This window comes from Ictidomys tridecemlineatus, chromosome 9, assembly GCF_052094955.1.
Source record: "Ictidomys tridecemlineatus isolate mIctTri1 chromosome 9, mIctTri1.hap1, whole genome shotgun sequence".
NCBI lineage: Eukaryota > Metazoa > Chordata > Mammalia > Rodentia > Sciuridae > Ictidomys > Ictidomys tridecemlineatus.
In genome coordinates, this window is record NC_135485.1 from 66,740,719 (window position 1) to 66,753,049 (window position 12,331).

The 12,331-nt window shown below is 30.4% G+C and overlaps 1 protein-coding gene across 7 annotated transcripts in view; it reads right to left on the bottom strand.

Annotated features, from left to right (window-relative positions):
* Positions 1–12,331, bottom strand: part of Mapk10 (mitogen-activated protein kinase 10) — a 313,016-nt gene that overhangs the window by 51,169 nt on the left and 249,516 nt on the right. The window lies entirely within an intron of this gene.

Below are 12,331 nucleotides of genomic sequence, written 5' to 3' on the forward strand. Positions count from 1 at the left end.
TAGACAAAAACTAATTTTACATCTATGGCTACAGGTAAGCTACAACTACTTAGATACATGTAAACAGAAAAACATTCATGATGTTAAGATTCAGTGCTCGTCATTGTAAATTTTGAAAGAGGGCTTTCAAAGACAATTAGGCTACCATGCCCTAACAACACATCCTTTAGTCATTGGTCAAACTTGCTTAGAACTCTAAATACTTGATGTCAAACTTACAATAGAGAAAAAAAATATCACTGAATTTTCAATAAAGAAGTCATAAAGAAGTGGCAAATGCTACCTGCACATAATTATATTCTAACTCCATTAAGCTAGAATCATAAAATTATTTACTAAAGTGCTTTTAAAGTAAGATTTCTCAAACAATTCTATGGTATGTTAGAGTAAAACTTGAGAGTCAGATATTCTAGAATTTGTTAAACAAGAAGTTTTATAGGTCATAATTAAGAGTAAATTAATAATTAAGAGTATGGTCAAAATTATACTTAATTAATATAAATTCTTTTAAATGAAACACTATTGTGCACCTTGATGTAATGATTCACAAAAAGAAGGGGGCAAAAGTCTTTATTATTTCCAATGAAATATTTTAATGTTAGGTATTGCCATTTTTGAAATTCTGTGCCTTTATTTTAATCCATCCATTTCAAGTTCCTTCTTCCCTTAAACACGTGTATGTTCCAGTGCATGTTCTTGTTTCCAGATTCTTATAGGACAATTACATGTACAGCTATGTCCAACTTAGTTGAGCACATTAATGATTTTTAATATGAATTTTTATAATCAAATGTAAGCCAAGACTTGAAGTCATATCTCCTGGTTCCAGGTCTAGTTTTTATTTCAAGTATTCCAGTAAAGAAAAGAGCAAATTTGGAATTGGTGTGGTTAAAATAATTGCTTTGTTTGGTCATAAACTGATTGTATAATTTGTCACAGGCAATCCTTGTAAAGAATGTCTCTGAAGCTACTTTCACGTCTTTCAGGTCAACATATTTATATAAACTATCAATTTTGTGCAATTATATATATATACAATATATATACAATTTTATATATAATATATATACAATGGAATTTTACTCATCAATAAAAGAGAATAAAATCATGGTATTTGCAGGTAAATGGATGGCGTTGGAGAAGATAATGCTAAGTGAAATTAGCCAATCCCCAAAAAACAAAAGCCGAATGTTTTCTCTGATATAAGGAAGCTGACTCATAGTGGAGTAAGGAGGGGGAGCATGGGAGGAATAGATGAATTCTAGATAGGGAAGAGGGGTGGGAGGGAAAGAGATGGGGCAAGGGATTAACAAGGATGGCGGAATGTGATGGACATCATTATCCAAAGTACATGTATGAAGACTCGAATTGGGTGTCAACATAGTTTACATACAAACAGAGATATAAAAAAAATATGGTATATATGTGTAATAAGAATTGTAATGCAAAAAATGTACATATGTAAAGACATGAATTGGCATGAACACACTTTATATACGAAGATATGAAAAATCGTGCTCTATATGTGTAATAAGAATTGTAATGCATCCCGCTGTGGTGTATTTAAAAATTAAAATCAATTAAATAAATTTAAAAAAAAAGAAAAATAAATAAATAAATAAACTATCAATTTTGTTGATATTTTAAGTAGAAAATAAGGTGACTTTTAAAGAAAAATTATTGATGATAAGAATACATAAAATATTAACTAGATTTTATGAGTATGTATAAATGTTAGCATTATGTATATTTTAAAATATAATGGCTAAAATTATTTTTGTAAAAAGATTTATTAGCTTTAGAACATCCATAAGTCTTTGTTTTCATGCTAAATAGGTTGTGGGTGTGAATATTTAGAGACTAGTACTATCCAGTTATCAAAATATCAGTAAATATATGTGTTTTATATTTTTGATATACTGTTTCAGAAAGTATTACCCTAACATAAATTACCAAAGGCATTGAATAAAAATGGGGAAATGACATTTAATAAGGACTATTTGAGAGTAAATTTCCTCATCTAATTCTAAATTCACTACACAAAAGTAAAGTTACATTGCAAAAAAGTTTGATTTGATAAGTAGAATATGATGACAAGACAATTTGCACATGTGGTTGAATATTATCAAGGTTTCCAATAAACAGTATTTTAATAGGAGAATAAAACAAAGTACATATGGATAGTGAAGATGAGTATCTAAAATCCTCAGACTGAAAATTATTCCAGTTAATATCAGTTAGCTAATAGTTAACTTAAAGTTTAAACACTTCTCTTGCTTTAGCTTCCCTGGTTGGACACTTTCTAAAACATATCAGATGATGCCTTGAACATAATATATGAAAAATACCTCGTAACTTGCTGGGTATTTTGGTCATAATTATGAACATAATTTATGCTATGAACATTGAAGCCTGCAGAAGCTTCTGAGTGGAATCAAACAGAACTATTTAATGACTTTCTCCTTTTGTACATTTCCAAGTTCTATTTTTTTAAAGGTTTTCTTCCATTTTTAAAAATTACTTTTTGTTATTAGTAGTAACATTTCCAGAGTTAACATCATCATGATTTCTGACTTTCTTTCTATTCTATTTTAGGTACAATGGTTTGTGAAAAAAATTGTGACCTCTATTTACTATTTAGAGAATATCAACATGTGTCTTCAAATTCTTAGCTGTCCTTAAAGATAATATTGCCTAATAGAAATTTATGTATAGAATAGTACCAAAGGCTATTTTATCTTGCAAGCTAAGTAAGTAAGATGTTGAGAATGTTTTTATCTTTACATTAGCTCTGTAGAAAAGAATGCTGTGATGACTTAGTAATGTCTGCAATGAAAGTACAATAAGAAAATAGAGGCAATTTCCTTTGTTGTTATGGTTTATATATGAGGTGTACGCACAAAAGCTCACATGAGAGACAATACAAGAAAGTTTAAAGGTAAAATGATTGGTTTATGAGAGCCTTAACCTAATCAGTGTATTAGTCCACTTGAATGAATTAACTGGGTGATTACTGTACACACGTTGGGTGAAAGATTGATGGAGGCATATTTTTGGGGTCTATGTTTTGTCCCTATTGAGAGAAGCTTAACTTCTCTCTTTGCTTCCTGATTGTCCTGTTCTGAGCTGCTTTCTCCCATCACACCCTTCCTCCATGATGTTTTGCCTCAAGTTGGGCCCAGAGCAAAGCAGCTGGCCATCTGAGACTGAGACCTTTGAAACTAAATAATTTTTTCTACTTAAATTGTTCTTGTCATGTCTCTTGGTCACAGTGGTGAAAAAGCTAACTAAAACACAATTTGGTACCAAGAAGTGGGGTCATTACTATGACTAACTTGGCCATGTGGTTCAGAATATTTTGGAGTTTTTGGAATTTGTGAGGGAAATTTTGAAAGTTAAAAAAAAAAAGCTGGAAAAGTTTTAAATTGTCATAAGTAGAGCCTAATGGAAAATTCTGGAGGAAGTTCAAAAGACTTGAAGGACAATAGGACCCAGGACAGTAAAGAATGTGCTCATGAGATTTTGGAGATGAAGGAAGACTCTACTGGAAATTGGATAAGAGACCATTCATGTTATGTTGTGGAAAAGAAGTTGTCTACAGTTTGTTCATGTCCTGAGGCTTATTTAAAAGGTGATCAACTTCATAATCTGATAGAAGAAATTTCTAGGCAACATAACATTCAGGCAGTGGTATGCATAATGTTGGTGGCTTTTAGCCAAGTTTATCATAATTATCAGGAGCAGAATGTACAGCAGAAAGATTTTAAAAACTTGTACTTTGGCAAAAAAAAAAGTGTGAGTAAAATTGGGACAAGGAAGTTGTGATTACTAAATACTTTAAAGTCACTAAAGACATGTTAAATACTCTACCCAGAGCAAGATGACTTGAGGGTATCTCAGGAACTGGTAATACCACACTCATCTCGGGCTCAAGGATGTAAAAGTAAAAATTCCCTTAAGAAGAAAAACATGGGGTGCCCTGCTTGAATAAAAAGGCCTAGGATGTTGCTTTACCATAATGCACCACTCAAGCACTCAGAGGCTAATGCATCCAGGGTCCCCAGAGGCTTGGCTACTGCTCAATATGGCGGCAGACCTTGGCATCAAACATGTGGTTTTGTTTCTGCAAGATTAAAGGATGCTGGAGTTAGGGGGTCATGAAGGCTTCCACCAAGATTTCAAAGGAACATCTAGGATGCTTGGTAAGGTACATCAGGGTCAGAGTCCCTGTGGGTAGCCTGTGAGAGTACCATGCATGGAGATATGAGAAAGATATCAAAATCACAATGGAGATCCCCATTAATGGAGATTAATATATGCCAGTACCATGGAACATCTGTGGAGGAAAGCTGTAGGGATTGAGCACAGATAAGTCAAGGGAGAAGCCACGTGAGCTGTAACCAGAAATGACATGGAGCTATACAAAGCTTTTAGAGACAAAATGCCATGAGCCTGTATACTGGACATGGAGCTATAGAACTTGTTTGCCTAGCTGGATTTTTGTCTTGCTTTGGTTCCATGCCTTTTTTCTATGCCATTATTTTCCTTTGTAGAATGGAACTATTTACTCTGTGCCTTCATATGTTAGATGTTTATGGCTTGTTTTTGAGTTTTATTAAGTCTATATGGTCTCTTGAAAGTGGACTAAATGTATTTTACACTGTGAAATGGGCATGATATTTTGAGGGCCAGGAGTAGAATGTTATACTTTAGATATGAGATGTCCTCCCTTTCCCAAAAGTACATGTGAGGGACAATGCAAGAAAGTTTAGAAGGAAAATGATTGGGTTATGAATGCCTTAACCTAATGCACTCATCTATTTGAATGGATTAACTGGGTGATAATTATAAGCCAATAGCATGTAGTGGGAAGAGATAGGACACTGGGGTATGCCTTTGGAGCATATATTTTATCCCTGTTGAGCGGAGCTTAGTTTTCTCTCTCTGCTTCCAGATTATCATGTCCTGAGCTGTTTTTCCTCTTCCAGACAGTTCCATGTTGATGTCTTGCCTCACCTAGGGCCCAGAGCAATGGAGTTGGAAATCTATGGATTGAGACCTCTGAAAGAACACCAAATAAACTTTTACTCCTCTGAAATTGTTCTTGTCAGGTCTTTTGTCACAGCTATGAAAAAGATTATGAAAACACACATAGTAAAAATCATGATATAAAAATCATGTTTCTCAAGCTTGAATATTCATAACATAGGAATCTTATAAAAATATAGCTCCTTCCCCATTCTCCATTGATCTATAAGATTCTGAATTTCTAGGTCCTGACTGACATCATAGAAACCACCAGTGGCAATAGTGATCTAGATGATGTTTAGATTACATTATGAGAAACACTAGTGATGAATACACTAATAGTGTCTTTTGAGTTACTAAGTTCACACATAAGAATAAAGTACTAATATGTTTCAGTTTTATGATAAAAAATTAGAATAGGTTCAAGTTCACTAGAAGATTATTCCATATCGCTTTGCTTTGAGAAAATTTAAGGTTATTTATCTAGAATATTTTACAGAAAGAAAAACCTTAATCATTTTTCCCCATGTCACTTTCCCTTAAAAGCCATAGAAAACTATTGTAAGGGGGATACTTGGGCTCCCAGAAGAGGGAGGGGGATTCTGCTTATCATCACCTGGGGGAGAATTGACATGTTGATATCACCTGCAGAGTACTACCCATGGAAATTATAGAAGCTACTCAACATGAAGTTCAAAATATTAGTTTATTTTGGTAATTATAATTCTGCATAAAATTTGCTCTTAAAAGAACTTATACTTCCATAGTTACAGCTTGATTTGCTTTGTTTCTTTAAAAATATTTTTAGTTTAGGGCTGACTGTGTAACTCAGTGATACAGCACATGCCTAGCATGTATAAAGTTTTAGGCTGCATCCCCAGCAACAAAAAGCAAACAAAAAAGCGGGGGTGGGGGGAGCTGAGAAAGAAAGAAAGTTTTTAGCTGTTTTATTTTTCATTTGAAAATGTTTTCTTTTTTTTTTTCAAAAATCCTCAAAATCTGGTAACATAAAATATGAATAAGTGACTTAATACACAAGGAACTAACATCTGTTTTCATTATAAATGAGCACAGGAGAGGAAACATCATAAGCCAGAACACATAAAAAGTTCAAAGCTGACAAATTGAGTAAAAAGACTATTTATTCACTGGCAGCAGAATGCTAGTTGGATTCTATAGCACATGGATATCCAACAACTAATATTTGATGCTTGATATATATGTTCTTACTATGATTTATTTTTTCTTACAAGAGTACTTGAATTCTGTAGATCAGAAAATAAAGAAACATTTTGCATATTCTTATATGTGTACTGCTGAGGTCAAATTTTCATTAAGCTATTGAAGGTTAATCTTTGGGCTCTCTCATTTTACAGTTCTTTTATGAAACTCTACTTAATTTTATATTTGCACTATTAAATCCTTGTTGTAAATATCACCCTCCTTTGATTGTATGACATTTTGATTTCAAAAATGCTTGATCTGACTCTATCTGCATGTGATACCATTTTAGAACTAAAAAATATCAAATCCCTTTTTAAATTGGTAAATAACATTACATTAAACAAATGAGCTATATAAATATTTTACATTACCAGAAATATACAATCTATTTAAGAGGAATTATAGGGGTACGTCTTATCCTAAAAGACCATCTCTGGATGGTCATCCTTTCTGGCTATAACCTCATATACAACAAAGGTAAAAAAAAGAGACAATCAAACTTATACAAGGTCAAGAAAACAAACAACAACAACAAAAAAAGTGGGGGAATAAAAAAAGGGCCAAGAAAGAAAGAAACTCTTTAGCTGTATTATTTTTCATTTGAAAATGTGCTTTTCCTTCAAAATTCCTCAAAATCTGATAACCTAAAATATGAATAAGTGACTTAATACATAAGGAACTAACATCTGTTTTCATTATAAATGAGCACATGAAGAGGAAAGAAAAGGTCAAAAAACCCCTGATATATATATATATATATATATATATATATATATATATATATATATATATATATATATATACTTTCAATCATTCCATATCTATTTGCTTTGAGAAACTTTGAGGTCATTTATCTAGAATATTTTAGGAAAAGGAGGCAATCCCTTTCCTCCATCTTAGCACTTTTTTTTAATCTATGTATCCTATAGCTGTTATCACCTCCTGATATCCTGTGCCTTTATTATACATTTTATGATGATAAGGATATTTGTTGAATAAATGAATGTCTGTTTTATTTTTAGTCATAGTTTTGTTATTGAGTAAAGAATTGGGTAGATAAAATATTCAAAGATACAAAGTTTGAGATAATCCAGCCTTTTGAATTGATGAAAGTTTGGAAGCTAGGAAAGAGTGAATATCAAGGGAGATAAGTAAAAATAAACCCACACCTAGTTGCCTGGTAGGAAAACAGCTACAAAACAAACACCAAGAAAAAAATCTTAGATGAAGGAATAGGACAGTCTATCGCCCATGATGACTATTACACTGACAGCTGATGATTCACCAGCAACTGGAAACAAAAAGCAAATATAGTATCTTTAAAATGCTAGAAGAAAATAAAATTAAATATAAAATTCTATATCTAATTACACCATCTTTGAAATAAAAGTGTTACAACCAAAAAATAAAAAGTTTTATAAATAAAGACACCACTAAAGAAATTTCTAAAAGTTGAACTTCAGGAAAAAAAAATTCAAAATTAAGGGCTAAATCACAAGAAGCAGTGGCAAGCCAAGAAAATGGTAATCATAGGATGAATTTCAACAAATTCAACCTGAATGCAATAAATTTATAATTTTATCCATTTATGAGCCTAAAATGTAGAACTAAATTACTCAATGTTAATAAAACATTGAAATTGAGAGAGAAATGGTCTAAATTAATGTTTACTAAGTTGCTTGTATATTCAGGAGAAAGACTGGTCTTAATCAAAAATTCATTTTTTACAAATTGAACTTCATATTCAATATAATTGCAATATAAATACCAATAAGGATTTTTTTCATAGATGTTGGTAAAACATATAAAATATGTTTATGGAAGAACAATGGTATATTAACAGTCAAGATACTATTGAATGAGACAAAAAGGAGGCATTACTTACCCTACCTGATAAAGTTGAAGAGTATATATTTTAATTGAAGAATATATACATTTTTATTCATTAAAAGAGGATAGTAGTAGTAGAGATAGACATCAGACCAGTGAGATAGAATATAGAAACCAGAACCACCATGATGTGTGGAAATGTGTAACTGAGACAACATTATAGGTCAGTAAAGAAAGAATAAGTTAGTCAATACAAAGAACTGGGAAAAATTAAATTGGATCCTTCCTTTGTGTGTGTGTGTGTGTGTGTGTGTGTGTGTGTGTGTGTGTGTGTGTATATCTCAATTGGACCAACAATTAAAGGTAGATAATTATATTTTTTAAACACTGAGTTTAATTACCAGAAAACATAAAGGTAAAAGAATTCTTAAGCCATAAAAATATAGGGACCAAAGGAAAAAAACAGATTACCCAATTAAAACATCACTATAAAATAAAATGAGAAAATAATACAAATGGGGAAGACATCTGCAACACATGAAACTGACAAAGACAAAATGCCAGTGTTTATATGAACAAAGTGTTTATATAAACACCTTCTAATAATTAATAGGAAAAAAACACAATAGAACAGAGTTTCAAAAACAACAGAAATTACTAATGGCCAATAATCTTAGGAAAAGCTGCTTAGCCTCCTGGGTATCCATTAAATGTAAATTGAAGTTCCAGTGATCAGTATGTTTTTGAATTCAAGAGACTGGTAGTTCATTTAAAAATAAATCTGAAGCCAGGGCATGGTGGCCATGCCTAAAAGTCTAGTGACTTGGGAGGCTAAAGTAGGTGGATCTCAAGTTCAAGGCCAACTTGGGCAACTTAGCAAGACCTTGTCTCAAAATAAAATATAAAGAGGGATAGGGATGTAGCTCAGTAATAAAGTTCCCTAGATTTAAGCCCCAGTACCAAAAATATTTCTTTAAATAAAAAATACTAAAAGCTGGTGAGGATGTGGAGCAGACAGCAAACAGATACAAACTGTTATTTGGAAAACCATTTTGAAGTTATACAGTAACGTTAGAAATGTGTCTGTTATGATTACAGCAATTTATATTATGGAAATCCAATATATGAGATATAAGTTGATAGTATCATTATAAAAGCAAAACAAAATAATACCTTTAATATATTGTTATATTATATAAAATTTATAAATATTATAAAATATAAATTAAAATAGCAAATTTATAAATTTGTTATAGTATATTTATAAAAGCAAAACAAAATAATACTTTTAATATATATTAATATTCTTAATATATTAAATATATTCTTAATATTTTAAATACTAAGTAATATATTCTGAAGTCTATTTAGACTCAAATGGATTAGTTGTAGGATATTCATAAGCTGGAATTCTCTACAGCTGTGAAAAGGGTTAACTATTTCTAATACATCAATATGGATAAATACAAAGAACAAAATGTTAAGTTTTTCTAAAAAAGATGTCAAAGGAGAACAATGACAATATGCTATGTAAAACATACAACTAAACTGTGTATTGTTTAAGGACAAATCTGCATGTGGTAAAAATATGAGGATAGTCAAGGAGATAGTAAAAACAAAAGCTTATGGTCACCCTTTGAGGACAAGAGAAGCTGTGGCTGGAAGAGAGTAAACAAAAGGATTAAAAAATATTGGTAGTGGGCTGGGGATGTGGCTCAAGTGGTAGCATGCTCTCCTGGCATGTGTAGGGTGCTGGGTTAGATCCTCAGCACCACAAAAAAATAAAATAAAAATGTTGTGTCCATCGAAAACTAAAACATAAATATTAAAAAATTCTCTCTCTCTCTTAAAAAAAATATATATATACATATATGTAGTGTTCTATTTTTTAAACTCAGTGGTAGTGTATGTGTTCATTTTATTAATCTTCCAGAGTTATATATTTAATAGTAACTCACTTGAATAATAGAAAATATTTTTATAATTTTAAAGTAAAAATATCAGCTATGATTAAATTTGCTAGCTCCTCCCGCCAAATTACTTCAATCATTGAATTTTGATTATCTGGAAGAGAGTTAAAAATAGTTGATTGAATGAAATTCAGTTATGTATTATACTTTAAAAATTCTACTACTAAAATAAAATAAAATTATATACAATTTTAAGAACTATTTGGCTACCTAAATTTCTAACCAAAAATAACATGTTCAATTTTTTTAGGTATAAAAGATAAAAATATATTATTAATATTTTAAGTATTATTGTTGAATTATATGTTAAAACAATATGCATAGCTCATATTTTAAGAGATATTAAAATCTTGATTGAGAATGCCTTTATATAAATTAGGGTATTTTGATTGAAAATGATTCCTCATAATATATTATATAAATTTGTATTATACATATTGTCTATCTCCAGCTTCATTTGAAGTCTTTATTTAAATAACAGATTTAAATATAATTTTACTGTCTTTTTAGATAAGCCATTTCTGATAGCAAAGAATTTTTTAAACAAGTAATCTATCTTGTATTTTTAAAAATTAACTTTATTATATTCAGAGGCCATAATTCACATTTAAAAAAAACCACTGATTTAAACCTTTAATCAACATGCTTGAAATTATTAAAAGACTACAGCTAATTTGTCCTCTTGTCTTCATAAGCGACCTTAGGAAATGGCTCAATATCAAAATACCCAAGGCATCTAAATTGACCTTGTAACATTATCAGCAGCCTTAAGCATTGCTTATAAGAGATTTTGGCATGAAAGTAAAAAATGAAACCCAAGCAACTTCTCCCCCCCAAAAAAAGATTCTGAAAAATGTTAAGCTGTGTTTAATAACTCAGTTGTGGAAATAAGTTTTATATTTTAATAGAAAATGTAAAGAAAGTGAGGAAAATAATAATTTTAACTTACAGGTCATAGTCATCAATTACCCAACCACAATGAATCTCTGGAAAAGCAAAGTCTATAGATTGGATCTATTTTCATAAAATTCTCTGAAGTTTGCCAAATTTTAAGGACTATTTCATGTCTAGACCAAATGCCAAGCACAAGCTCATAAGATATTAGGAATAAAATAAATCCATAATTTTTAAGAATCTAAAGGAATGTTGTTTTCAATCAAGCCACTATACCTTTAAAATAGCATTAAAATGAATATGGTTAATTTATAGATGCCATTTAATAAAAGACATAGGTAGAAAATAAAACAGCAATATAGAAAGAAAGCAAAAATAGTATAACTTATGTTTAACTGAATGAAATACATCAAGGGAAGTTCTTTCATTTAATAAAAATTGTGTGTGTGCCTTATTCAGTCATTTCTCAAACTGTTCCTTTTAAAACATAAAATGAATATGTGTATGAAATTATATATGTGACTCTTTATTTATGTGCAAAACCACATATAAATAATATATATCATCTTCATGTTTGCACATTATATTATAGACACTTGATAAGAACTGTAACATGTATCAGAAACTTAAAGAAAATGGCTAATAATTATGTGGTGTGGAGACACTATATTAGTAATTACATTGATTCTAATTAAATATTAAAACCCCATTATTATAGGCTCAATTTTACTCTTGAATTATAATTATTTAAGTAGAGTTTTTATCTTTAGTATGATGAAGGCATTCATTTTCATAAGTGAGTGAATATAGGGAGTACTGGGTTAACTTAAGGGAGTAATTTATTTTTAAGCATTATGGAGGGACCCATCACACATCCACTTATTAACATAGTAATATTCATATCTTCTTGATTCTGCAGAGCCTCCAGAGTCTTTACTTGCTAATTATTTTCTGCTTAAGAGAGAATTACTTTTTCTTCTCCAAGTGATTAAAATGATTTCTTCAGATATTTTATTTAATCATTTTTAATTAATGAGGTTTTAATTATTGTACTTGTTAATAATATAAAGAATATAAGAGGATGGTTGGAGTTATTATTTCTGTAAATTGAGAGAATGAGAAAAAGAATTCTAGAAGAGGTTGGTCAACTTGAAAATGAAATCTATACACATGTTCTCTGCATATGTGTTAAAACTTTTGTATTTATGGGTGAATGTAAATCTAGCCTAATAATGATTTCCATGCCAAGTGAATATTCTTATGATATGAAAGTATAAACCTTCAGCCTTACAACTGAAAGATTCTATAGTCTAATTGGTAACTATGAATATATTTTTGATTTTCAAATATCTACAATAACAAATATATATATTTGTTATTATACT